This window comes from Phodopus roborovskii, unplaced genomic scaffold (genome assembly GCF_943737965.1).
Source record: "Phodopus roborovskii unplaced genomic scaffold, PHOROB, whole genome shotgun sequence".
Taxonomy (NCBI): domain Eukaryota; kingdom Metazoa; phylum Chordata; class Mammalia; order Rodentia; family Cricetidae; genus Phodopus; species Phodopus roborovskii.
In genome coordinates, this window is record NW_026126558.1 from 5,486,282 (window position 1) to 5,512,453 (window position 26,172).

Here is a 26,172-nt window from a genome sequence, read left to right on the forward strand (position 1 = left end):
CCCCGAGTGGGAATCCCAGAAGCACCCAGGCTGAGAACCGCCTGCTACAGGTTGTCTGCATATGGGCGTGCTTGTGTGTGTGTGTGTGTGTGTGTGTGTGTGTCTGTCTGTCTGTCTGTCTGTCTGTCTGTCTGTCTGTCTGTGTAGGCACCGATCCCTTCCCTCCGTGCATGCTTGTGTTTCAGCGTGCTTGCGTGCATAGGAGAGTGTGTGCCTGTCAGTCTGTCTGTGTGTGTGTGTGTTGTGTGCCTGTAGGCCCCGTTGGGAGTGCAGCACACGCAGGGGTGCCCTCTGCGACTCCCATGGGAAGGTGGGTGTGGGTGGCTGTGCGAGCCATGATGGGATCGGACGGGCCACGGGCCACGGTACGGTATGGGACGGGACGCAAGATGTCAACAGTTGGAGGCTTCTTGACTCGAGAGCATGGAAGCTCCTGGCTCAGGGCAAGAGAAAGTCACGCACGGTTCGGGTGCTGTTCCACTAAGCCGGTGCAACTATCAGGGAAACTGGCCACCCAGAGCCGAGAGAGGTCTGTGCTGTGGGCTTCACGTGCCACCCGAAGCCATGCTTGCTTATGATGTCAGTCCGTCCGCGAGAAGGTGGCGCGCGGTCAGACCCAGAGGTGGCCGGGGAAGGAACAGGCAGGCAGGCGGCCCTTGGCTCTTGGTTGATGGAGGGAGATTGGGTGGCCGTGTGGCCCGGTGGAAGGAACTGAGGATACATAGCCCAAGATGATTCTGGATCCAGACCTGCCACCGCCCCCACAACCCCCAGCGCCCACCGGCACAGCGCCAAGACCCAACTTCCAAGTTCTACGTTCCAAGTTCCGTCGGCTCCAGGCTCCATCGATCCAGGAACATCTTCTACGCTGGCAAGCGTGCCCTTCTCCCTTCTCCCATGGGCGGTGAGAGGCTTCCTGAGGACGAATGGATGGCAGCACTGGGGGTGCGGATGGACTTCGGGGAGGGATTGGGGTGGGGTGGGGTGGGGTGGGGTGGGGTGGAGTGGGGTGGGGTGGGGTGGGATGGGATGAGAGCAGAACTGGGAGCCTAGGAGCCTGCGTTCCAAGTTCCTAAGAGTGAACCAAGATTCTTCCTGGCCCCCACCCACCAACACGCACACACGCACACACGCACGCACACGCACACACAGACGCGCGCGCGCGCACGTGAGCAAATGCACAGGTAAGTACGCAGGCTCACACAAACACTCCCTCTAACCCGCTGCCAGCCACCCTGCTGGTCTTCCTGGATTCTCTGGGAGGAGGGGGGATGTCCTGGGGAGATGGGGAGGACTAGGAGGAGGATGTGGATGAGGACGAAGAGGAGGACCAGAGAAAGGACCAGGAGGTGGAAGAGTGGCAGAGAGAGAGGAGGAGGAGGAGGAGGAGGAGTAGCGGGAGCAGAGGGAGGACGATTTGCAGGAGCAGGAGTCAACAGGTTCCCCCCAAGCGTGCCCCGCCCGAGGGTGATAGGATGACCGCCCTGCCCAGCGAGCACCCGATCCGATCCGTCCTGGCACCGCGCGGGAGAGCACCTGCAGGAGAGTATCTTCCCCCGTCTGGGAGGATGACAGAAGCCATCCCGACGCCTTGCCTGCGCCTTCCTGGGCACCTGCCCTGGAAGCCAGCGGTGGACGCTCATCGGGAAGAGAAAGCTGCAAAGCGCACTCCGCAGCCTGGGATGAGCCTCGCACCTCTCCTCTTCCGACGCCCGCACCCCCATTCGCACCCCTAACCCTGATCCCACGCCTGCTCCGCCGGGCACAGAAATGGCCTGCAGGTCAGAGGAGGGCTCCAATCCGCCCCGAGGCAAGGAGCTGCAGCTGGCTAGCTGCAGGGCAACAGGCCCCAGGTGGGGCGGGTCGGGGGTCGGGGTCCAAAGCCCTCCCCTGCCCTCCTGCCCTCCTGCCCTGGAAGGCCCCCCCGTAGGGTCCGAGCCGACACCCGTGGATTCCCCACGGGGGGAGCGAGAGGCGAGGCGCGTGCACACTGGAGCCGAGGCCGAGGGAAAGGGAGGAGCAGGCCCTGGGGGGGCCAGCACACCTGGCGGGGGCAGGCACGGCTGGGGCCCGGTGAGGGTGCCCGATGAAGGGAGGGAGTGGAGGTCCGTGGGGCGGGGGAGGAAAGGGTGGCAACGGCTGGCCCTGGGCCCCTGCTCCGGGCTGGGGCAGAGTGCTGAGGAGGGCCTAGGTGGCAGGCAGGGGGGCGGGAGCGCTGGCGCGGGGCTGGCTGAGGTTTGAGCCGGGCTCAGCTCAGGGCCGGTCGGTGGTGGGCTGGGCTCGGCTGGGCTCGGCCGGTGGCAGGCTGGCAAGCGCAGCAGCAGCCGCAGCAGCAGGCTGATGGGGCGTCGCGGCGACAGCCGCCCTCGTCTACGGCCATACCACCCTGAACGCGCCCGATCTCGTCTGATCTCGGAAGCTAAGCAGGGTCGGGCCTGGTTAGTACTTGGATGGGAGACCGCCTGGGAATACCGGGTGCTGTAGGCTTTTTGGCTGCCCTTTTGGCCCTTTGGGGCCTTCAAGGCCGGCGGGCCGAGAGCCAGCACTGGCCAGGACACCCCCATCCATCCGCACCCCGGAAACAGCCCCCTCCCCACCACACCCCCAGCCCACCGCCACAACCTTCGAAATTCACCCACCGCTCAGAGCCCTCAGGCGGGCAGGAAACCCACGAGGAGGGAGGGCAAACCCCCCGAGTGGGAATCCCAGAAGCACCCAGGCTGAGAACCGCCTGCTACAGGTTGTCTGCATATGGGCGTGCTTGTGTGTGTGTGTGTGTGTGTGTGTGTGTGTGTGTGTGTCTGTCTGTCTGTCTGTCTGTCTGTCTGTCTGTGTAGGCACCGATCCCTTCCCTCCGTGCATGCTTGTGTTTCAGCGTGCTTGCGTGCATAGGAGAGTGTGTGCCTGTCAGTCTGTCTGTGTGTGTGTGTGTTGTGTGCCTGTAGGCCCCGTTGGGAGTGCAGCACACGCAGGGGTGCCCTCTGCGACTCCCATGGGAAGGTGGGTGTGGGTGGCTGTGCGAGCCATGATGGGATCGGACGGGCCACGGGCCACGGTACGGTATGGGACGGGACGCAAGATGTCAACAGTTGGAGGCTTCTTGACTCGAGAGCATGGAAGCTCCTGGCTCAGGGCAAGAGAAAGTCACGCACGGTTCGGGTGCTGTTCCACTAAGCCGGTGCAACTATCAGGGAAACTGGCCACCCAGAGCCGAGAGAGGTCTGTGCTGTGGGCTTCACGTGCCACCCGAAGCCATGCTTGCTTATGATGTCAGTCCGTCCGCGAGAAGGTGGCGCGCGGTCAGACCCAGAGGTGGCCGGGGAAGGAACAGGCAGGCAGGCGGCCCTTGGCTCTTGGTTGATGGAGGGAGATTGGGTGGCCGTGTGGCCCGGTGGAAGGAACTGAGGATACATAGCCCAAGATGATTCTGGATCCAGACCTGCCACCGCCCCCACAACCCCCAGCGCCCACCGGCACAGCGCCAAGACCCAACTTCCAAGTTCTACGTTCCAAGTTCCGTCGGCTCCAGGCTCCATCGATCCAGGAACATCTTCTACGCTGGCAAGCGTGCCCTTCTCCCTTCTCCCATGGGCGGTGAGAGGCTTCACGAGGACGAATGGATGGCAGCACTGGCGGTGCGGATGGACTTCGGGGAGGGATGGAGTGGGGTGGGGTGGGGTGGGGTGGGGTGGGGTGGAGTGGGGTGGGGTGGGGTGGGATGGGATGAGAGCAGAACTGGGAGCCTAGGAGCCTGCGTTCCAAGTTCCTAAGAGTGAACCAAGATTCTTCCTGGCCCCCACCCACCAACACGCACACACGCACACACGCACGCACACGCACACACAGACGCGCGCGCGCGCACGTGAGCAAATGCACAGGTAAGTACGCAGGCTCACACAAACACTCCCTCTAACCCGCTGCCAGCCACCCTGCTGGTCTTCCTGGATTCTCTGGGAGGAGGGGGGATGTCCTGGGGAGATGGGGAGGACTAGGAGGAGGATGTGGATGAGGACGAAGAGGAGGACCAGAGAAAGGACCAGGAGGTGGAAGAGTGGCAGAGAGAGAGGAGGAGGAGGAGGAGGAGGAGGAGTAGCGGGAGCAGAGGGAGGACGATTTGCAGGAGCAGGAGTCAACAGGTTCCCCCCCAAGCGTGCCCCCGCCCGAGGGTGATAGGATGACCGCCCTGCCCAGCGAGCACCCGATCCGATCCGTCCTGGCACCGCGCGGGAGAGCACCTGCAGGAGAGTATCTTCCCCCGTCTGGGAGGATGACAGAAGCCATCCCGACGCCTTGCCTGCGCCTTCCTGGGCACCTGCCCTGGAAGCCAGCGGTGGACGCTCATCGGGAAGAGAAAGCTGCAAAGCGCACTCCGCAGCCTGGGATGAGCCTCGCACCTCTCCTCTTCCGACGCCCGCACCCCCATTCGCACCCCTAACCCTGATCCCACGCCTGCTCCGCCGGGCACAGAAATGGCCTGCAGGTCAGAGGAGGGCTCCAATCCGCCCCGAGGCAAGGAGCTGCAGCTGGCTAGCTGCAGGGCAACAGGCCCCAGGTGGGGCGGGTCGGGGGTCGGGGTCCAAAGCCCTCCCCTGCCCTCCTGCCCTCCTGCCCTGGAAGGCCCCCCCCGTAGGGTCCGAGCCGACACCCGTGGATTCCCCCACGGGGGGAGCGAGAGGCGAGGCGCGTGCACACTGGAGCCGAGGCCGAGGGAAAGGGAGGAGCAGGCCCTGGGGGGGGCCAGCACACCTGGCGGGGGCAGGCACGGCTGGGGCCCGGTGAGGGTGCCCGATGAAGGGAGGGAGTGGAGGTCCGTGGGGCGGGGGAGGAAAGGGTGGCAACGGCTGGCCCTGGGCCCCTGCTCCGGGCTGGGGCAGAGTGCTGAGGAGGGCCTAGGTGGCAGGCAGGGGGGCGGGAGCGCTGGCGCGGGGCTGGCTGAGGTTTGAGCCGGGCTCAGCTCAGGGCCGGTCGGTGGTGGGCTGGGCTCGGCTGGGCTCGGCCGGTGGCAGGCTGGCAAGCGCAGCAGCAGCCGCAGCAGCAGGCTGATGGGGCGTCGCGGCGACAGCCGCCCTCGTCTACGGCCATACCACCCTGAACGCGCCCGATCTCGTCTGATCTCGGAAGCTAAGCAGGGTCGGGCCTGGTTAGTACTTGGATGGGAGACCGCCTGGGAATACCGGGTGCTGTAGGCTTTTTGGCTGCCCTTTTGGCCCTTTGGGGCCTTCAAGGCCGGCGGGCCGAGAGCCAGCACTGGCCAGGACACCCCCATCCATCCGCACCCCGGAAACAGCCCCTCCCCACCACACCCCCAGCCCACCGCCACAACCTTCGAAATTCACCCACCGCTCAGAGCCCTCAGGCGGGCAGGAAACCCACGAGGAGGGAGGGCAAACCCCCGAGTGGGAATCCCAGAAGCACCCAGGCTGAGAACCGCCTGCTACAGGTTGTCTGCATATGGGCGTGCTGTGTGTGTGTGTGTGTGTGTGTGTGTGTGTGTCTGTCTGTCTGTCTGTCTGTCTGTCTGTCTGTGTAGGCACCGATCCCTTCCCTCCGTGCATGCTTGTGTTTCAGCGTGCTTGCGTGCATAGGAGAGTGTGTGCCTGTCAGTCTGTCTGTGTGTGTGTGTGTTGTGTGCCTGTAGGCCCCGTTGGGAGTGCAGCACACGCAGGGGTGCCCTCTGCGACTCCCATGGGAAGGTGGGTGTGGGTGGCTGTGCGAGCCATGATGGGATCGGACGGGCCACGGGCCACGGTACGGTATGGGACGGGACGCAAGATGTCAACAGTTGGAGGCTTCTTGACTCGAGAGCATGGAAGCTCCTGGCTCAGGGCAAGAGAAAGTCACGCACGGTTCGGGTGCTGTTCCACTAAGCCGGTGCAACTATCAGGGAAACTGGCCACCCAGAGCCGAGAGAGGTCTGTGCTGTGGGCTTCACGTGCCACCCGAAGCCATGCTTGCTTATGATGTCAGTCCGTCCGCGAGAAGGTGGCGCGCGGTCAGACCCAGAGGTGGCCGGGGGAAGGAACAGGCAGGCAGGCGGCCCTTGGCTCTTGGTTGATGGAGGGAGATTGGGTGGCCGTGTGGCCCGGTGGAAGGAACTGAGGATACATAGCCCAAGATGATTCTGGATCCAGACCTGCCACCGCCCCCCACAACCCCCAGCGCCCACCGGCACAGCGCCAAGACCCAACTTCCAAGTTCTACGTTCCAAGTTCCGTCGGCTCCAGGCTCCATCGATCCAGGAACATCTTCTACGCTGGCAAGCGTGCCCTTCTCCCTTCTCCCATGGGCGGTGAGAGGCTTCACGAGGACGAATGGATGGCAGCACTGGCGGTGCGGATGGACTTCGGGGAGGGATGGAGTGGGGTGGGGTGGGGTGGGGTGGGGTGGGGTGGGGTGGAGTGGGGTGGGGTGGGGTGGGATGGGATGAGAGCAGAACTGGGAGCCTAGGAGCCTGCGTTCCAAGTTCCTAAGAGTGAACCAAGATTCTTCCTGGCCCCCACCCACCAACACGCACACACGCACACACGCACGCACACGCACACACAGACGCGCGCGCGCGCGCACGTGAGCAAATGCACAGGTAAGTACGCAGGCTCACACAAACACTCCCTCTAACCCGCTGCCAGCCACCCTGCTGGTCTTCCTGGATTCTCTGGGAGGAGGGGGGATGTCCTGGGGAGATGGGGAGGACTAGGAGGAGGATGTGGATGAGGACGAAGAGGAGGACCAGAGAAAGGACCAGGAGGTGGAAGAGTGGCAGAGAGAGAGGAGGAGGAGGAGGAGGGGAGGAGTAGCGGGAGCAGAGGGAGGACGATTTGCAGGAGCAGGAGTCAACAGGTTCCCCCCCAAGCGTGCCCCGCCCGAGGGTGATAGGATGACCGCCCTGCCCAGCGAGCACCCGATCCGATCCGTCCTGGCACCGCGCGGGAGAGCACCTGCAGGAGAGTATCTTCCCCCGTCTGGGAGGATGACAGAAGCCATCCCGACGCCTTGCCTGCGCCTTCCTGGGCACCTGCCCTGGAAGCCAGCGGTGGACGCTCATCGGGAAGAGAAAGCTGCAAAGCGCACTCCGCAGCCTGGGATGAGCCTCGCACCTCTCCTCTTCCGACGCCCGCACCCCCATTCGCACCCCTAACCCTGATCCCACGCCTGCTCCGCCGGGCACAGAAATGGCCTGCAGGTCAGAGGAGGGCTCCAATCCGCCCCGAGGCAAGGAGCTGCAGCTGGCTAGCTGCAGGGCAACAGGCCCCAGGTGGGGCGGGTCGGGGGTCGGGGTCCAAAGCCCCTCCCCTGCCCTCCTGCCCTCCTGCCCTGGAAGGCCCCCCCCGTAGGGTCCGAGCCGACACCCGTGGATTCCCCACGGGGGGAGCGAGAGGCGAGGCGCGTGCACACTGGAGCCGAGGCCGAGGGAAAGGGAGGAGCAGGCCCTGGGGGGGGCCAGCACACCTGGCGGGGGCAGGCACGGCTGGGGCCCGGTGAGGGTGCCCGATGAAGGGAGGGAGTGGAGGTCCGTGGGGCGGGGGGAGGAAAGGGTGGCAACGGCTGGCCCTGGGCCCCTGCTCCGGGCTGGGGCAGAGTGCTGAGGAGGGCCTAGGTGGCAGGCAGGGGGGCGGGAGCGCTGGCGCGGGGCTGGCTGAGGTTTGAGCCGGGCTCAGCTCAGGGCCGGTCGGTGGTGGGCTGGGCTCGGCTGGGCTCGGCCGGTGGCAGGCTGGCAAGCGCAGCAGCAGCCGCAGCAGCAGGCTGATGGGGCGTCGCGGCGACAGCCGCCCTCGTCTACGGCCATACCACCCTGAACGCGCCCGATCTCGTCTGATCTCGGAAGCTAAGCAGGGTCGGGCCTGGTTAGTACTTGGATGGGAGACCGCCTGGGAATACCGGGTGCTGTAGGCTTTTTGGCTGCCCTTTTGGCCCTTTGGGGCCTTCAAGGCCGGCGGGCCGAGAGCCAGCACTGGCCAGGACACCCCCATCCATCCGCACCCCGGAAACAGCCCCCTCCCCACCACACCCCCAGCCCACCGCCACAACCTTCGAAATTCACCCACCGCTCAGAGCCCTCAGGCGGGCAGGAAACCCACGAGGAGGGAGGGCAAACCCCCCGAGTGGGAATCCCAGAAGCACCCAGGCTGAGAACCGCCTGCTACAGGTTGTCTGCATATGGGCGTGCTGTGTGTGTGTGTGTGTGTGTGTGTGTGTGTGTGTCTGTCTGTCTGTCTGTCTGTCTGTCTGTCTGTCTGTGTAGGCACCGATCCCTTCCCTCCGTGCATGCTTGTGTTTCAGCGTGCTTGCGTGCATAGGAGAGTGTGTGCCTGTCAGTCTGTCTGTGTGTGTGTGTGTTGTGTGCCTGTAGGCCCCGTTGGGGAGTGCAGCACACGCAGGGGTGCCCTCTGCGACTCCCATGGGAAGGTGGGTGTGGGTGGCTGTGCGAGCCATGATGGGATCGGACGGGCCACGGGCCACGGTACGGTATGGGACGGGACGCAAGATGTCAACAGTTGGAGGCTTCTTGACTCGAGAGCATGGAAGCTCCTGGCTCAGGGCAAGAGAAAGTCACGCACGGTTCGGGTGCTGTTCCACTAAGCCGGTGCAACTATCAGGGAAACTGGCCACCCAGAGCCGAGAGAGGTCTGTGCTGTGGGCTTCACGTGCCACCCGAAGCCATGCTTGCTTATGATGTCAGTCCGTCCGCGAGAAGGTGGCGCGCGGTCAGACCCAGAGGTGGCCGGGGAAGGAACAGGCAGGCAGGCGGCCCTTGGCTCTTGGTTGATGGAGGGAGATTGGGTGGCCGTGTGGCCCGGTGGAAGGAACTGAGGATACATAGCCCAAGATGATTCTGGATCCAGACCTGCCACCGCCCCCCACAACCCCCAGCGCCCACCGGCACAGCGCCAAGACCCAACTTCCAAGTTCTACGTTCCAAGTTCCGTCGGCTCCAGGCTCCATCGATCCAGGAACATCTTCTACGCTGGCAAGCGTGCCCTTCTCCCTTCTCCCATGGGCGGTGAGAGGCTTCACGAGGACGAATGGATGGCAGCACTGGCGGTGCGGATGGACTTCGGGGAGGGATGGAGTGGGGTGGGGTGGGGTGGGGGGGTGGGGTGGGGTGGAGTGGGGTGGGGTGGGGTGGGATGGGATGAGAGCAGAACTGGGAGCCTAGGAGCCTGCGTTCCAAGTTCCTAAGAGTGAACCAAGATTCTTCCTGGCCCCCACCCACCAACACGCACACACGCACACACGCACGCACACGCACACACAGACGCGCGCGCGCGCGCGCGCACGTGAGCAAATGCACAGGTAAGTACGCAGGCTCACACAAACACTCCCTCTAACCCGCTGCCAGCCACCCTGCTGGTCTTCCTGGATTCTCTGGGAGGAGGGGGGATGTCCTGGGGAGATGGGGAGGACTAGGAGGAGGATGTGGATGAGGACGAAGAGGAGGACCAGAGAAAGGACCAGGAGGTGGAAGAGTGGCAGAGAGAGAGGAGGAGGAGGAGGAGGAGGAGTAGCGGGAGCAGAGGGAGGACGATTTGCAGGAGCAGGAGTCAACAGGTTCCCCCCCAAGCGTGCCCCCGCCCGAGGGTGATAGGATGACCGCCCTGCCCAGCGAGCACCCGATCCGATCCGTCCTGGCACCGCGCGGGAGAGCACCTGCAGGAGAGTATCTTCCCCCGTCTGGGAGGATGACAGAAGCCATCCCGACGCCTTGCCTGCGCCTTCCTGGGCACCTGCCCTGGAAGCCAGCGGTGGACGCTCATCGGGAAGAGAAAGCTGCAAAGCGCACTCCGCAGCCTGGGATGAGCCTCGCACCTCTCCTCTTCCGACGCCCGCACCCCCATTCGCACCCCTAACCCTGATCCCACGCCTGCTCCGCCGGGCACAGAAATGGCCTGCAGGTCAGAGGAGGGCTCCAATCCGCCCCGAGGCAAGGAGCTGCAGCTGGCTAGCTGCAGGGCAACAGGCCCCAGGTGGGGCGGGTCGGGGGGTCGGGGGTCCAAAGCCCCTCCCCTGCCCTCCTGCCCTCCTGCCCTGGAAGGCCCCCCCGTAGGGTCCGAGCCGACACCCGTGGATTCCCCACGGGGGGGAGCGAGAGGCGAGGCGCGTGCACACTGGAGCCGAGGCCGAGGGAAAGGGAGGAGCAGGCCCTGGGGGGGCCAGCACACCTGGCGGGGGCAGGCACGGCTGGGGCCCGGTGAGGGTGCCCGATGAAGGGAGGGAGTGGAGGTCCGTGGGGCGGGGGAGGAAAGGGTGGCAACGGCTGGCCCTGGGCCCCTGCTCCGGGCTGGGGCAGAGTGCTGAGGAGGGCCTAGGTGGCAGGCAGGGGGGCGGGAGCGCTGGCGCGGGGCTGGCTGAGGTTTGAGCCGGGCTCAGCTCAGGGCCGGTCGGTGGTGGGCTGGGCTCGGCTGGGCTCGGCCGGTGGCAGGCTGGCAAGCGCAGCAGCAGCCGCAGCAGCAGGCTGATGGGGCGTCGCGGCGACAGCCGCCCTCGTCTACGGCCATACCACCCTGAACGCGCCCGATCTCGTCTGATCTCGGAAGCTAAGCAGGGTCGGGCCTGGTTAGTACTTGGATGGGAGACCGCCTGGGAATACCGGGTGCTGTAGGCTTTTTGGCTGCCCTTTTGGCCCTTTGGGGCCTTCAAGGCCGGCGGGCCGAGAGCCAGCACTGGCCAGGACACCCCCATCCATCCGCACCCCGGAAACAGCCCCCTCCCCACCACACCCCCAGCCCACCGCCACAACCTTCGAAATTCACCCACCGCTCAGAGCCCTCAGGCGGGCAGGAAACCCACGAGGAGGGAGGGCAAACCCCCCGAGTGGGAATCCCAGAAGCACCCAGGCTGAGAACCGCCTGCTACAGGTTGTCTGCATATGGGCGTGCTTGTGTGTGTGTGTGTGTGTGTGTGTGTGTGTGTGTCTGTCTGTCTGTCTGTCTGTCTGTCTGTCTGTCTGTGTAGGCACCGATCCCTTCCCTCCGTGCATGCTTGTGTTTCAGCGTGCTTGCGTGCATAGGAGAGTGTGTGCCTGTCAGTCTGTCTGTGTGTGTGTGTGTTGTGTGCCTGTAGGCCCCGTTGGGAGTGCAGCACACGCAGGGGTGCCCTCTGCGACTCCCATGGGAAGGTGGGTGTGGGTGGCTGTGCGAGCCATGATGGGATCGGACGGGCCACGGGCCACGGTACGGTATGGGACGGGACGCAAGATGTCAACAGTTGGAGGCTTCTTGACTCGAGAGCATGGAAGCTCCTGGCTCAGGGCAAGAGAAAGTCACGCACGGTTCGGGTGCTGTTCCACTAAGCCGGTGCAACTATCAGGGAAACTGGCCACCCAGAGCCGAGAGAGGTCTGTGCTGTGGGCTTCACGTGCCACCCGAAGCCATGCTTGCTTATGATGTCAGTCCGTCCGCGAGAAGGTGGCGCGCGGTCAGACCCAGAGGTGGCCGGGGAAGGAACAGGCAGGCAGGCGGCCCTTGGCTCTTGGTTGATGGAGGGAGATTGGGTGGCCGTGTGGCCCGGTGGAAGGAACTGAGGATACATAGCCCAAGATGATTCTGGATCCAGACCTGCCACCGCCCCCCACAACCCCCAGCGCCCACCGGCACAGCGCCAAGACCCAACTTCCAAGTTCTACGTTCCAAGTTCCGTCGGCTCCAGGCTCCATCGATCCAGGAACATCTTCTACGCTGGCAAGCGTGCCCTTCTCCCTTCTCCCATGGGCGGTGAGAGGCTTCACGAGGACGAATGGATGGCAGCACTGGCGGTGCGGATGGACTTCGGGGAGGGATGGAGTGGGGTGGGGTGGGGTGGGGTGGGGTGGGGTGGAGTGGGGTGGGGTGGGGTGGGATGGGATGAGAGCAGAACTGGGAGCCTAGGAGCCTGCGTTCCAAGTTCCTAAGAGTGAACCAAGATTCTTCCTGGCCCCCACCCACCAACACGCACACACGCACACACGCACGCACACGCCCACACACAGACGCGCGCGCGCGCACGTGAGCAAATGCACAGGTAAGTACGCAGGCTCACACAAACACTCCCTCTAACCCGCTGCCAGCCACCCTGCTGGTCTTCCTGGATTCTCTGGGAGGAGGGGGGATGTCCTGGGGAGATGGGGAGGACTAGGAGGAGGATGTGGATGAGGACGAAGAGGAGGACCAGAGAAAGGACCAGGAGGTGGAAGAGTGGCAGAGAGAGAGGAGGAGGAGGAGGAGGAGGAGGAGTAGCGGGAGCAGAGGGAGGACGATTTGCAGGAGCAGGAGTCAACAGGTTCCCCCCAAGCGTGCCCCGCCCGAGGGTGATAGGATGACCGCCCTGCCCAGCGAGCACCCGATCCGATCCGTCCTGGCACCGCGCGGGAGAGCACCTGCAGGAGAGTATCTTCCCCCGTCTGGGAGGATGACAGAAGCCATCCCGACGCCTTGCCTGCGCCTTCCTGGGCACCTGCCCTGGAAGCCAGCGGTGGACGCTCATCGGGAAGAGAAAGCTGCAAAGCGCACTCCGCAGCCTGGGATGAGCCTCGCACCTCTCCTCTTCCGACGCCCGCACCCCCATTCGCACCCCTAACCCTGATCCCACGCCTGCTCCGCCGGGCACAGAAATGGCCTGCAGGTCAGAGGAGGGCTCCAATCCGCCCCGAGGCAAGGAGCTGCAGCTGGCTAGCTGCAGGGCAACAGGCCCCAGGTGGGGCGGGTCGGGGGTCGGGGTCCAAAGCCCTCCCCCTGCCCTCCTGCCCTCCTGCCCTGGAAGGCCCCCCCGTAGGGTCCGAGCCGACACCCGTGGATTCCCCCACGGGGGGAGCGAGAGGCGAGGCGCGTGCACACTGGAGCCGAGGCCGAGGGAAAGGGAGGAGCAGGCCCTGGGGGGGCCAGCACACCTGGCGGGGGCAGGCACGGCTGGGGCCCGGTGAGGGTGCCCGATGAAGGGAGGGAGTGGAGGTCCGTGGGGCGGGGGAGGAAAGGGTGGCAACGGCTGGCCCTGGGCCCCTGCTCCGGGCTGGGGCAGAGTGCTGAGGAGGGCCTAGGTGGCAGGCAGGGGGGCGGGAGCGCTGGCGCGGGGCTGGCTGAGGTTTGAGCCGGGCTCAGCTCAGGGCCGGTCGGTGGTGGGCTGGGCTCGGCTGGGCTCGGCCGGTGGCAGGCTGGCAAGCGCAGCAGCAGCCGCAGCAGCAGGCTGATGGGGCGTCGCGGCGACAGCCGCCCTCGTCTACGGCCATACCACCCTGAACGCGCCCGATCTCGTCTGATCTCGGAAGCTAAGCAGGGTCGGGCCTGGTTAGTACTTGGATGGGAGACCGCCTGGGAATACCGGGTGCTGTAGGCTTTTTGGCTGCCCTTTTGGCCCTTTGGGGCCTTCAAGGCCGGCGGGCCGAGAGCCAGCACTGGCCAGGACACCCCCATCCATCCGCACCCCGGAAACAGCCCCCTCCCCACCACACCCCCAGCCCACCGCCACAACCTTCGAAATTCACCCACCGCTCAGAGCCCTCAGGCGGGCAGGAAACCCACGAGGAGGGAGGGCAAACCCCCCGAGTGGGAATCCCAGAAGCACCCAGGCTGAGAACCGCCTGCTACAGGTTGTCTGCATATGGGCGTGCGTGTGTGTGTGTGTGTGTGTGTGTGTGTGTGTGTGTGTCTGTCTGTCTGTCTGTCTGTCTGTCTGTCTGTCTGTGTAGGCACCGATCCCTTCCCTCCGTGCATGCTTGTGTTTCAGCGTGCTTGCGTGCATAGGAGAGTGTGTGCCTGTCAGTCTGTCTGTGTGTGTGTGTGTTGTGTGCCTGTAGGCCCCGTTGGGAGTGCAGCACACGCAGGGGTGCCCTCTGCGACTCCCATGGGAAGGTGGGTGTGGGTGGCTGTGCGAGCCATGATGGGATCGGACGGGCCACGGGCCACGGTACGGTATGGGACGGGACGCAAGATGTCAACAGTTGGAGGCTTCTTGACTCGAGAGCATGGAAGCTCCTGGCTCAGGGCAAGAGAAAGTCACGCACGGTTCGGGTGCTGTTCCACTAAGCCGGTGCAACTATCAGGGAAACTGGCCACCCAGAGCCGAGAGAGGTCTGTGCTGTGGGCTTCACGTGCCACCCGAAGCCATGCTTGCTTATGATGTCAGTCCGTCCGCGAGAAGGTGGCGCGCGGTCAGACCCAGAGGTGGCCGGGGAAGGAACAGGCAGGCAGGCGGCCCTTGGCTCTTGGTTGATGGAGGGAGATTGGGTGGCCGTGTGGCCCGGTGGAAGGAACTGAGGATACATAGCCCAAGATGATTCTGGATCCAGACCTGCCACCGCCCCCACAACCCCCAGCGCCCACCGGCACAGCGCCAAGACCCAACTTCCAAGTTCTACGTTCCAAGTTCCGTCGGCTCCAGGCTCCATCGATCCAGGAACATCTTCTACGCTGGCAAGCGTGCCCTTCTCCCTTCTCCCATGGGCGGTGAGAGGCTTCACGAGGACGAATGGATGGCAGCACTGGCGGTGCGGATGGACTTCGGGGAGGGATGGAGTGGGGTGGGGTGGGGTGGGGTGGGGTGGGGTGGGGTGGAGTGGGGTGGGGTGGGGTGGGATGGGATGAGAGCAGAACTGGGAGCCTAGGAGCCTGCGTTCCAAGTTCCTAAGAGTGAACCAAGATTCTTCCTGGCCCCCACCCACCAACACGCACACACGCACACACGCACGCACACGCACACACAGACGCGCGCGCGCGCGCACGTGAGCAAATGCACAGGTAAGTACGCAGGCTCACACAAACACTCCCTCTAACCCGCTGCCAGCCACCCTGCTGGTCTTCCTGGATTCTCTGGGAGGAGGGGGGGATGTCCTGGGGAGATGGGGAGGACTAGGAGGAGGATGTGGATGAGGACGAAGAGGAGGACCAGAGAAAGGACCAGGAGGTGGAAGAGTGGCAGAGAGAGGAGGAGGAGGAGGAGGAGGAGGAGTAGCGGGAGCAGAGGGAGGACGATTTGCAGGAGCAGGAGTCAACAGGTTCCCCCCAAGCGTGCCCCGCCCCGAGGGTGATAGGATGACCGCCCTGCCCAGCGAGCACCCGATCCGATCCGTCCTGGCACCGCGCGGGAGAGCACCTGCAGGAGAGTATCTTCCCCCGTCTGGGAGGATGACAGAAGCCATCCCGACGCCTTGCCTGCGCCTTCCTGGGCACCTGCCCTGGAAGCCAGCGGTGGACGCTCATCGGGAAGAGAAAGCTGCAAAGCGCACTCCGCAGCCTGGGATGAGCCTCGCACCTCTCCTCTTCCGACGCCCGCACCCCCCATTCGCACCCCTAACCCTGATCCCACGCCTGCTCCGCCGGGCACAGAAATGGCCTGCAGGTCAGAGGAGGGCTCCAATCCGCCCCGAGGCAAGGAGCTGCAGCTGGCTAGCTGCAGGGCAACAGGCCCCAGGTGGGGCGGGTCGGGGGTCGGGGTCCAAAGCCCTCCCCTGCCCTCCTGCCCTCCTGCCCTGGAAGGCCCCCCCGTAGGGTCCGAGCCGACACCCGTGGATTCCCCCACGGGGGGAGCGAGAGGCGAGGCGCGTGCACACTGGAGCCGAGGCCGAGGGAAAGGGAGGAGCAGGCCCTGGGGGGGGCCAGCACACCTGGCGGGGGCAGGCACGGCTGGGGCCCGGTGAGGGTGCCCGATGAAGGGAGGGAGTGGAGGTCCGTGGGGCGGGGGGAGGAAAGGGTGGCAACGGCTGGCCCTGGGCCCCTGCTCCGGGCTGGGGCAGAGTGCTGAGGAGGGCCTAGGTGGCAGGCAGGGGGGCGGGAGCGCTGGCGCGGGGCTGGCTGAGGTTTGAGCCGGGCTCAGCTCAGGGCCGGTCGGTGGTGGGCTGGGCTCGGCTGGGCTCGGCCGGTGGCAGGCTGGCAAGCGCAGCAGCAGCCGCAGCAGCAGGCTGATGGGGCGTCGCGGCGACAGCCGCCCTCGTCTACGGCCATACCACCCTGAACGCGCCCGATCTCGTCTGATCTCGGAAGCTAAGCAGGGTCGGGCCTGGTTAGTACTTGGATGGGAGACCGCCTGGGAATACCGGGTGCTGTAGGCTTTTTGGCTGCCCTTTTGGCCCTTTGGGGCCTTCAAGGCCGGCGGGCCGAGAGCCAGCACTGGCCAGGACACCCCCATCCATCCGCACCCCGGAAACAGCCCCCTCCCCACCACACCCCCAGCCCACCGCCACAACCTTCGAAATTCACCCACCGCTCAGAGCCCTCAGGCGGGCAGGAAACCCACGAGGAGGGAGGGCAAACCCCCCGAGTGGGAATCCCAGAAGCACCCAGGCTGAGAACCGCCTGCTACAGGTTGTCTGCATATGGGCGTGCTTGTGTGTGTGTGTGTGTGTGTGTGTGTGTGTGTCTGTCTGTCTGTCTGTCTGTCTGTCTGTCTGTCTGTGTAGGCACCGATCCCTTCCCTCCGTGCATGCTTGTGTTTCAGCGTGCTTGCGTGCATAGGAGAGTGTGTGCCTGTCAGTCTGTCTGTGTGTGTGTGTGTTGTGTGCCTGTAGGCCCCGTTGGGAGTGCAGCACACGCAGGGGTGCCCTCTGCGACTCCCATGGGAAGGTGGGTGTGGGTGGCTGTGCGAGCCATGATGGGATCGGACGGGCCACGGGCCACGGTACGGTATGGGACGGGACGCAAGATGTCAACAGTTGGAGGCTTCTTGACTCGAGAGCATGGAAGCTCCTGGCTCAGGGCAAGAGAAAGTCACGCACGGTTCGGGTGCTGTTCCACTAAGCCGGTGCAACTATCAGGGAAACTGGCCACCCAGAGCCGAGAGAGGTCTGTGCTGTGGGCTTCACGTGCCACCCGAAGCCATGCTTGCTTATGATGTCAGTCCGTCCGCGAGAAGGTGGCGCGCGGTCAGACCCAGAGGTGGCCGGGGAAGGAACAGGCAGGCAGGCGGCCCTTGGCTCTTGGTTGATGGAGGGAGATTGGGTGGCCGTGTGGCCCGGTGGAAGGAACTGAGGATACATAGCCCAAGATGATTCTGGATCCAGACCTGCCACCGCCCCCACAACCCCCAGCGCCCACCGGCACAGCGCCAAGACCCAACTTCCAAGTTCTACGTTCCAAGTTCCGTCGGCTCCAGGCTCCATCGATCCAGGAACATCTTCTACGCTGGCAAGCGTGCCCTTCTCCCTTCTCCCATGGGCGGTGAGAGGCTTCACGAGGACGAATGGATGGCAGCACTGGCGGTGCGGATGGACTTCGGGGGAGGGATGGAGTGGGGTGGGGGGTGGGGTGGGGTGGGGTGGGGTGGAGTGGGGTGGGGTGGGGTGGGATGGGATGAGAGCAGAACTGGGAGCCTAGGAGCCTGCGTTCCAAGTTCCTAAGAGTGAACCAAGATTCTTCCTGGCCCCCACCCACCAACACGCACACACGCACACACGCACGCACACGCACACACACAGACGCGCGCGCGCACGTGAGCAAATGCACAGGTAAGTACGCAGGCTCACACAAACACTCCCTCTAACCCGCTGCCAGCCACCCTGCTGGTCTTCCTGGATTCTCTGGGAGGAGGGGGGATGTCCTGGGGAGATGGGGAGGACTAGGAGGAGGATGTGGATGAGGACGAAGAGGAGGACCAGAGAAAGGACCAGGAGGTGGAAGAGTGGCAGAGAGAGAGGAGGAGGAGGAGGAGGAGGAGTAGCGGGAGCAGAGGGAGGACGATTTGCAGGAGCAGGAGTCAACAGGTTCCCCCCAAGCGTGCCCCCGCCCGAGGGTGATAGGATGACCGCCCTGCCCAGCGAGCACCCGATCCGATCCGTCCTGGCACCGCGCGGGAGAGCACCTGCAGGAGAGTATCTTCCCCCGTCTGGGAGGATGACAGAAGCCATCCCGACGCCTTGCCTGCGCCTTCCTGGGCACCTGCCCTGGAAGCCAGCGGTGGACGCTCATCGGGAAGAGAAAGCTGCAAAGCGCACTCCGCAGCCTGGGATGAGCCTCGCACCTCTCCTCTTCCGACGCCCGCACCCCCATTCGCACCCCTAACCCTGATCCCACGCCTGCTCCGCCGGGCACAGAAATGGCCTGCAGGTCAGAGGAGGGCTCCAATCCGCCCCGAGGCAAGGAGCTGCAGCTGGCTAGCTGCAGGGCAACAGGCCCCAGGTGGGGCGGGTCGGGGGTCGGGGTCCAAAGCCCTCCCCTGCCCTCCTGCCCTCCTGCCCTGGAAGGCCCCCCCGTAGGGTCCGAGCCGACACCCGTGGATTCCCCACGGGGGGAGCGAGAGGCGAGGCGCGTGCACACTGGAGCCGAGGCCGAGGGAAAGGGAGGAGCAGGCCCTGGGGGGGGCCAGCACACCTGGCGGGGGCAGGCACGGCTGGGGCCCGGTGAGGGTGCCCGATGAAGGGAGGGAGTGGAGGTCCGTGGGGCGGGGGAGGAAAGGGTGGCAACGGCTGGCCCTGGGCCCCTGCTCCGGGCTGGGGCAGAGTGCTGAGGAGGGCCTAGGTGGCAGGCAGGGGGGCGGGAGCGCTGGCGCGGGGCTGGCTGAGGTTTGAGCCGGGCTCAGCTCAGGGCCGGTCGGTGGTGGGCTGGGCTCGGCTGGGCTCGGCCGGTGGCAGGCTGGCAAGCGCAGCAGCAGCCGCAGCAGCAGGCTGATGGGGCGTCGCGGCGACAGCCGCCCTCGTCTACGGCCATACCACCCTGAACGCGCCCGATCTCGTCTGATCTCGGAAGCTAAGCAGGGTCGGGCCTGGTTAGTACTTGGATGGGAGACCGCCTGGGAATACCGGGTGCTGTAGGCTTTTTGGCTGCCCTTTTGGCCCTTTGGGGCCTTCAAGGCCGGCGGGCCGAGAGCCAGCACTGGCCAGGACACCCCCATCCATCCGCACCCCGGAAACAGCCCCCTCCCCACCACACCCCCAGCCCACCGCCACAACCTTCGAAATTCACCCACCGCTCAGAGCCCTCAGGCGGGCAGGAAACCCACGAGGAGGGAGGGCAAACCCCCGAGTGGGAATCCCAGAAGCACCCAGGCTGAGAACCGCCTGCTACAGGTTGTCTGCATATGGGCGTGCTTGTGTGTGTGTGTGTGTGTGTGTGTGTGTGTGTGTGTGTCTGTCTGTCTGTCTGTCTGTCTGTCTGTCTGTCTGTGTAGGCACCGATCCCTTCCCTCCGTGCATGCTTGTGTTTCAGCGTGCTTGCGTGCATAGGAGAGTGTGTGCCTGTCAGTCTGTCTGTGTGTGTGTGTGTTGTGTGCCTGTAGGCCCCGTTGGGAGTGCAGCACACGCAGGGGTGCCCTCTGCGACTCCCATGGGAAGGTGGGTGTGGGTGGCTGTGCGAGCCATGATGGGATCGGACGGGCCACGGGCCACGGTACGGTATGGGACGGGACGCAAGATGTCAACAGTTGGAGGCTTCTTGACTCGAGAGCATGGAAGCTCCTGGCTCAGGGCAAGAGAAAGTCACGCACGGTTCGGGTGCTGTTCCACTAAGCCGGTGCAACTATCAGGGAAACTGGCCACCCAGAGCCGAGAGAGGTCTGTGCTGTGGGCTTCACGTGCCACCCGAAGCCATGCTTGCTTATGATGTCAGTCCGTCCGCGAGAAGGTGGCGCGCGGTCAGACCCAGAGGTGGCCGGGGAAGGAACAGGCAGGCAGGCGGCCCTTGGCTCTTGGTTGATGGAGGGAGATTGGGTGGCCGTGTGGCCCGGTGGAAGGAACTGAGGATACATAGCCCAAGATGATTCTGGATCCAGACCTGCCACCGCCCCCACAACCCCCAGCGCCCACCGGCACAGCGCCAAGACCCAACTTCCAAGTTCTACGTTCCAAGTTCCGTCGGCTCCAGGCTCCATCGATCCAGGAACATCTTCTACGCTGGCAAGCGTGCCCTTCTCCCTTCTCCCATGGGCGGTGAGAGGCTTCACGAGGACGAATGGATGGCAGCACTGGCGGTGCGGATGGACTTCGGGGGAGGGATGGAGTGGGGTGGGGTGGGGTGGGGTGGGGTGGGGTGGGGGAGTGGGGTGGGGTGGGGTGGGATGGGATGAGAGCAGAACTGGGAGCCTAGGAGCCTGCGTTCCAAGTTCCTAAGAGTGAACCAAGATTCTTCCTGGCCCCCACCCACCAACACGCACACACGCACACACGCACGCACACGCACACACAGCCGCGCGCGCGCGCGCGCACGTGAGCAAATGCACAGGTAAGTACGCAGGCTCACACAAACACTCCCTCTAACCCGCTGCCAGCCACCCTGCTGGTCTTCCTGGATTCTCTGGGAGGAGGGGGGATGTCCTGGGGAGATGGGGAGGACTAGGAGGAGGATGTGGATGAGGACGAAGAGGAGGACCAGAGAAAGGACCAGGAGGTGGAAGAGTGGCAGAGAGAGAGGAGGAGGAGGAGGAGGAGGAGGAGTAGCGGGAGCAGAGGGAGGACGATTTGCAGGAGCAGGAGTCAACAGGTTCCCCCCAAGCGTGCCCCGCCCGAGGGTGATAGGATGACCGCCCTGCCCAGCGAGCACCCGATCCGATCCGTCCTGGCACCGCGCGGGAGAGCACCTGCAGGAGAGTATCTTCCCCCGTCTGGGAGGATGACAGAAGCCATCCCGACGCCTTGCCTGCGCCTTCCTGGGCACCTGCCCTGGAAGCCAGCGGTAGACGCTCATCGGGAAGAGAAAGCTGCAAAGCGCACTCCGCAGCCTGGGATGAGCCTCGCACCTCTCCTCTTCCGACGCCCGCACCCCCATTCGCACCCCTAACCCTGATCCCACGCCTGCTCCGCCGGGCACAGAAATGGCCTGCAGGTCAGAGGAGGGCTCCAATCCGCCCCGAGGCAAGGAGCTGCAGCTGGCTAGCTGCAGGGCAACAGGCCCCAGGTGGGGCGGGTCGGGGGTCGGGGTCCAAAGCCCTCCCCTCCCCTGCCCTCCTGCCCTCCTGCCCTGGAAGGCCCCCCCCGTAGGGTCCGAGCCGACACCCGTGGATTCCCCACGGGGGGAGCGAGAGGCGAGGCGCGTGCACACTGGAGCCGAGGCCGAGGGAAAGGGAGGAGCAGGCCCTGGGGGGGGCCAGCACACCTGGCGGGGGCAGGCACGGCTGGGGCCCGGTGAGGGTGCCCGATGAAGGGAGGGAGTGGAGGTCCGTGGGGCGGGGGAGGAAAGGGTGGCAACGGCTGGCCCTGGGCCCCTGCTCCGGGCTGGGGCAGAGTGCTGAGGAGGGCCTAGGTGGCAGGCAGGGGGGCGGGAGCGCTGGCGCGGGGCTGGCTGAGGTTTGAGCCGGGCTCAGCTCAGGGCCGGTCGGTGGTGGGCTGGGCTCGGCTGGGCTCGGCCGGTGGCAGGCTGGCAAGCGCAGCAGCAGCCGCAGCAGCAGGCTGATGGGGCGTCGCGGCGACAGCCGCCCTCGTCTACGGCCATACCACCCTGAACGCGCCCGATCTCGTCTGATCTCGGAAGCTAAGCAGGGTCGGGCCTGGTTAGTACTTGGATGGGAGACCGCCTGGGAATACCGGGTGCTGTAGGCTTTTTGGCTGCCCTTTTGGCCCTTTGGGGCCTTCAAGGCCGGCGGGCCGAGAGCCAGCACTGGCCAGGACACCCCCATCCATCCGCACCCCGGAAACAGCCCCCTCCCCACCACACCCCCAGCCCACCGCCACAACCTTCGAAATTCACCCACCGCTCAGAGCCCTCAGGCGGGCAGGAAACCCACGAGGAGGGAGGGCAAACCCCCGAGTGGGAATCCCAGAAGCACCCAGGCTGAGAACCGCCTGCTACAGGTTGTCTGCATATGGGCGTGCTTGTGTGTGTGTGTGTGTGTGTGTGTGTGTGTGTGTGTGTGTCTGTCTGTCTGTCTGTCTGTCTGTCTGTCTGTGTAGGCACCGATCCCTTCCCTCCGTGCATGCTTGTGTTTCAGCGTGCTTGCGTGCATAGGAGAGTGTGTGCCTGTCAGTCTGTCTGTGTGTGTGTGTGTTGTGTGCCTGTAGGCCCCGTTGGGAGTGCAGCACACGCAGGGGTGCCCTCTGCGACTCCCATGGGAAGGTGGGTGTGGGTGGCTGTGCGAGCCATGATGGGATCGGACGGGCCACGGGCCACGGTACGGTATGGGACGGGACGCAAGATGTCAACAGTTGGAGGCTTCTTGACTCGAGAGCATGGAAGCTCCTGGCTCAGGGCAAGAGAAAGTCACGCACGGTTCGGGTGCTGTTCCACTAAGCCGGTGCAACTATCAGGGAAACTGGCCACCCAGAGCCGAGAGAGGTCTGTGCTGTGGGCTTCACGTGCCACCCGAAGCCATGCTTGCTTATGATGTCAGTCCGTCCGCGAGAAGGTGGCGCGCGGTCAGACCCAGAGGTGGCCGGGGAAGGAACAGGCAGGCAGGCGGCCCTTGGCTCTTGGTTGATGGAGGGAGATTGGGTGGCCGTGTGGCCCGGTGGAAGGAACTGAGGATACATAGCCCAAGATGATTCTGGATCCAGACCTGCCACCGCCCCCCACAACCCCCAGCGCCCACCGGCACAGCGCCAAGACCCAACTTCCAAGTTCTACGTTCCAAGTTCCGTCGGCTCCAGGCTCCATCGATCCAGGAACATCTTCTACGCTGGCAAGCGTGCCCTTCTCCCTTCTCCCATGGGCGGTGAGAGGCTTCACGAGGACGAATGGATGGCAGCACTGGCGGTGCGGATGGACTTCGGGGGAGGGATGGAGTGGGGTGGGGTGGGGTGGGGTGGGGTGGGGTGGGGTGGAGTGGGGTGGGGTGGGGTGGGATGGGATGAGAGCAGAACTGGGAGCCTAGGAGCCTGCGTTCCAAGTTCCTAAGAGTGAACCAAGATTCTTCCTGGCCCCCACCCACCAACACGCACACACGCACACACGCACGCACACGCACACACAGACGCGCGCGCGCGCGCACGTGAGCAAATGCACAGGTAAGTACGCAGGCTCACACAAACACTCCCTCTAACCCGCTGCCAGCCACCCTGCTGGTCTTCCTGGATTCTCTGGGAGGAGGGGGGATGTCCTGGGGGAGATGGGGAGGACTAGGAGGAGGATGTGGATGAGGACGAAGAGGAGGACCAGAGAAAGGACCAGGAGGTGGAAGAGTGGCAGAGAGAGAGGAGGAGGAGGAGGAGGAGGAGGAGTAGCGGGAGCAGAGGGAGGACGATTTGCAGGAGCAGGAGTCAACAGGTTCCCCCCAAGCGTGCCCCGCCCGAGGGTGATAGGATGACCGCCCTGCCCAGCGAGCACCCGATCCGATCCGTCCTGGCACCGCGCGGGAGAGCACCTGCAGGAGAGTATCTTCCCCCGTCTGGGAGGATGACAGAAGCCATCCCGACGCCTTGCCTGCGCCTTCCTGGGCACCTGCCCTGGAAGCCAGCGGTGGACGCTCATCGGGAAGAGAAAGCTGCAAAGCGCACTCCGCAGCCTGGGATGAGCCTCGCACCTCTCCTCTTCCGACGCCCGCACCCCCATTCGCACCCCTAACCCTGATCCCACGCCTGCTCCGCCGGGCACAGAAATGGCCTGCAGGTCAGAGGAGGGCTCCAATCCGCCCCGAGGCAAGGAGCTGCAGCTGGCTAGCTGCAGGGCAACAGGCCCCAGGTGGGGCGGGTCGGGGGTCGGGGTCCAAAGCCCTCCCCTGCCCTCCTGCCCTCCTGCCCTGGAAGGCCCCCCCGTAGGGTCCGAGCCGACACCCGTGGATTCCCCACGGGGGGAGCGAGAGGCGAGGCGCGTGCACACTGGAGCCGAGGCCGAGGGAAAGGGAGGAGCAGGCCCTGGGGGGGCCAGCACACCTGGCGGGGGCAGGCACGGCTGGGGCCCGGTGAGGGTGCCCGATGAAGGGAGGGAGTGGAGGTCCGTGGGGCGGGGGAGGAAAGGGTGGCAACGGCTGGCCCTGGGCCCCTGCTCCGGGCTGGGGCAGAGTGCTGAGGAGGGCCTAGGTGGCAGGCAGGGGGGCGGGAGCGCTGGCGCGGGGCTGGCTGAGGTTTGAGCCGGGCTCAGCTCAGGGCCGGTCGGTGGTGGGCTGGGCTCGGCTGGGCTCGGCCGGTGGCAGGCTGGCAAGCGCAGCAGCAGCCGCAGCAGCAGGCTGATGGGGCGTCGCGGCGACAGCCGCCCTCGTCTACGGCCATACCACCCTGAACGCGCCCGATCTCGTCTGATCTCGGAAGCTAAGCAGGGTCGGGCCTGGTTAGTACTTGGATGGGAGACCGCCTGGGAATACCGGGTGCTGTAGGCTTTTTGGCTGCCCTTTTGGCCCTTTGGGGCCTTCAAGGCCGGCGGGCCGAGAGCCAGCACTGGCCAGGACACCCCCATCCATCCGCACCCCGGAAACAGCCCCCTCCCCACCACACCCCCAGCCCACCGCCACAACCTTCGAAATTCACCCACCGCTCAGAGCCCTCAGGCGGGCAGGAAACCCACGAGGAGGGAGGGCAAACCCCCCGAGTGGGAATCCCAGAAGCACCCAGGCTGAGAACCGCCTGCTACAGGTTGTCTGCATATGGGCGTGCTGTGTGTGTGTGTGTGTGTGTGTGTGTGTGTGTGTGTGTGTGTCTGTCTGTCTGTCTGTCTGTCTGTCTGTCTGTGTAGGCACCGATCCCTTCCCTCCGTGCATGCTTGTGTTTCAGCGTGCTTGCGTGCATAGGAGAGTGTGTGCCTGTCAGTCTGTCTGTGTGTGTGTGTGTTGTGTGCCTGTAGGCCCCGTTGGGAGTGCAGCACACGCAGGGGTGCCCTCTGCGACTCCCATGGGAAGGTGGGTGTGGGTGGCTGTGCGAGCCATGATGGGATCGGACGGGCCACGGGCCACGGTACGGTATGGGACGGGACGCAAGATGTCAACAGTTGGAGGCTTCTTGACTCGAGAGCATGGAAGCTCCTGGCTCAGGGCAAGAGAAAGTCACGCACGGTTCGGGTGCTGTTCCACTAAGCCGGTGCAACTATCAGGGAAACTGGCCACCCAGAGCCGAGAGAGGTCTGTGCTGTGGGCTTCACGTGCCACCCGAAGCCATGCTTGCTTATGATGTCAGTCCGTCCGCGAGAAGGTGGCGCGCGGTCAGACCCAGAGGTGGCCGGGGAAGGAACAGGCAGGCAGGCGGCCCTTGGCTCTTGGTTGATGGAGGGAGATTGGGTGGCCGTGTGGCCCGGTGGAAGGAACTGAGGATACATAGCCCAAGATGATTCTGGATCCAGACCTGCCACCGCCCCCACAACCCCCAGCGCCCACCGGCACAGCGCCAAGACCCAACTTCCAAGTTCTACGTTCCAAGTTCCGTCGGCTCCAGGCTCCATCGATCCAGGAACATCTTCTACGCTGGCAAGCGTGCCCTTCTCCCTTCTCCCATGGGCGGTGAGAGGCTTCACGAGGACGAATGGATGGCAGCACTGGCGGTGCGGATGGACTTCGGGGGAGGGATGGAGTGGGGTGGGGTGGGGTGGGGTGGGGTGGGGTGGAGTGGGGTGGGGTGGGGTGGGATGGGATGAGAGCAGAACTGGGAGCCTAGGAGCCTGCGTTCCAAGTTCCTAAGAGTGAACCAAGATTCTTCCTGGCCCCCACCCACCAACACGCACACACGCACACACGCACGCACACGCACACACAGACGCGCGCGCGCGCGCACGTGAGCAAATGCACAGGTAAGTACGCAGGCTCACACAAACACTCCCTCTAACCCGCTGCCAGCCACCCTGCTGGTCTTCCTGGATTCTCTGGGAGGAGGGGGGATGTCCTGGGGAGATGGGGAGGACTAGGAGGAGGATGTGGATGAGGACGAAGAGGAGGACCAGAGAAAGGACCAGGAGGTGGAAGAGTGGCAGAGAGAGAGAGGAGGAGGAGGAGGAGGAGGAGGAGTAGCGGGAGCAGAGGGAGGACGATTTGCAGGAGCAGGAGTCAACAGGTTCCCCCCAAGCGTGCCCCCGCCCGAGGGTGATAGGATGACCGCCCTGCCCAGCGAGCACCCGATCCGATCCGTCCTGGCACCGCGCGGGAGAGCACCTGCAGGAGAGTATCTTCCCCCGTCTGGGAGGATGACAGAAGCCATCCCGACGCCTTGCCTGCGCCTTCCTGGGCACCTGCCCTGGAAGCCAGCGGTAGACGCTCATCGGGAAGAGAAAGCTGCAAAGCGCACTCCGCAGCCTGGGATGAGCCTCGCACCTCTCCTCTTCCGACGCCCGCACCCCCATTCGCACCCCTAACCCTGATCCCACGCCTGCTCCGCCGGGCACAGAAATGGCCTGCAGGTCAGAGGAGGGCTCCAATCCGCCCCGAGGCAAGGAGCTG

The 26,172-nt window shown here is 65.0% G+C and overlaps 9 non-coding genes across 9 annotated transcripts; all 9 read left to right on the forward strand.

The window, feature by feature from the left end:
• The first annotated feature begins 2,368 nt into the window (after positions 1-2,368).
• Positions 2,369-2,487, forward strand: LOC127234796 (5S ribosomal RNA). The gene has a single exon (XR_007835616.1). It is a non-coding gene; the product is annotated as a 5S ribosomal RNA (ribosomal RNA).
• A 2,583-nt stretch (positions 2,488-5,070) lies between these two features.
• Positions 5,071-5,189, forward strand: LOC127234797 (5S ribosomal RNA). The gene has a single exon (XR_007835617.1). It is a non-coding gene; the product is annotated as a 5S ribosomal RNA (ribosomal RNA).
• Positions 5,190-7,771: 2,582 nt separating this feature from the next.
• Positions 7,772-7,890, forward strand: LOC127234798 (5S ribosomal RNA). Its single transcript, XR_007835618.1, has one exon. It is a non-coding gene; the product is annotated as a 5S ribosomal RNA (ribosomal RNA).
• A 2,591-nt stretch (positions 7,891-10,481) lies between these two features.
• On the forward strand, positions 10,482-10,600 carry LOC127234799 (5S ribosomal RNA). The gene has a single exon (XR_007835619.1). It is a non-coding gene; the product is annotated as a 5S ribosomal RNA (ribosomal RNA).
• A 2,583-nt stretch (positions 10,601-13,183) lies between these two features.
• Positions 13,184-13,302, forward strand: LOC127234801 (5S ribosomal RNA). The gene has a single exon (XR_007835620.1). It is a non-coding gene; the product is annotated as a 5S ribosomal RNA (ribosomal RNA).
• Positions 13,303-15,893: 2,591 nt separating this feature from the next.
• On the forward strand, positions 15,894-16,012 carry LOC127234802 (5S ribosomal RNA). Its single transcript, XR_007835621.1, has one exon. It is a non-coding gene; the product is annotated as a 5S ribosomal RNA (ribosomal RNA).
• A 2,578-nt stretch (positions 16,013-18,590) lies between these two features.
• LOC127234804 (5S ribosomal RNA) lies at positions 18,591-18,709 on the forward strand. The gene has a single exon (XR_007835623.1). It is a non-coding gene; the product is annotated as a 5S ribosomal RNA (ribosomal RNA).
• A 2,596-nt stretch (positions 18,710-21,305) lies between these two features.
• On the forward strand, positions 21,306-21,424 carry LOC127234805 (5S ribosomal RNA). The gene has a single exon (XR_007835624.1). It is a non-coding gene; the product is annotated as a 5S ribosomal RNA (ribosomal RNA).
• Positions 21,425-24,013: 2,589 nt separating this feature from the next.
• LOC127234806 (5S ribosomal RNA) lies at positions 24,014-24,132 on the forward strand. Its single transcript, XR_007835625.1, has one exon. It is a non-coding gene; the product is annotated as a 5S ribosomal RNA (ribosomal RNA).
• Positions 24,133-26,172: the final 2,040 nt, after the last annotated feature.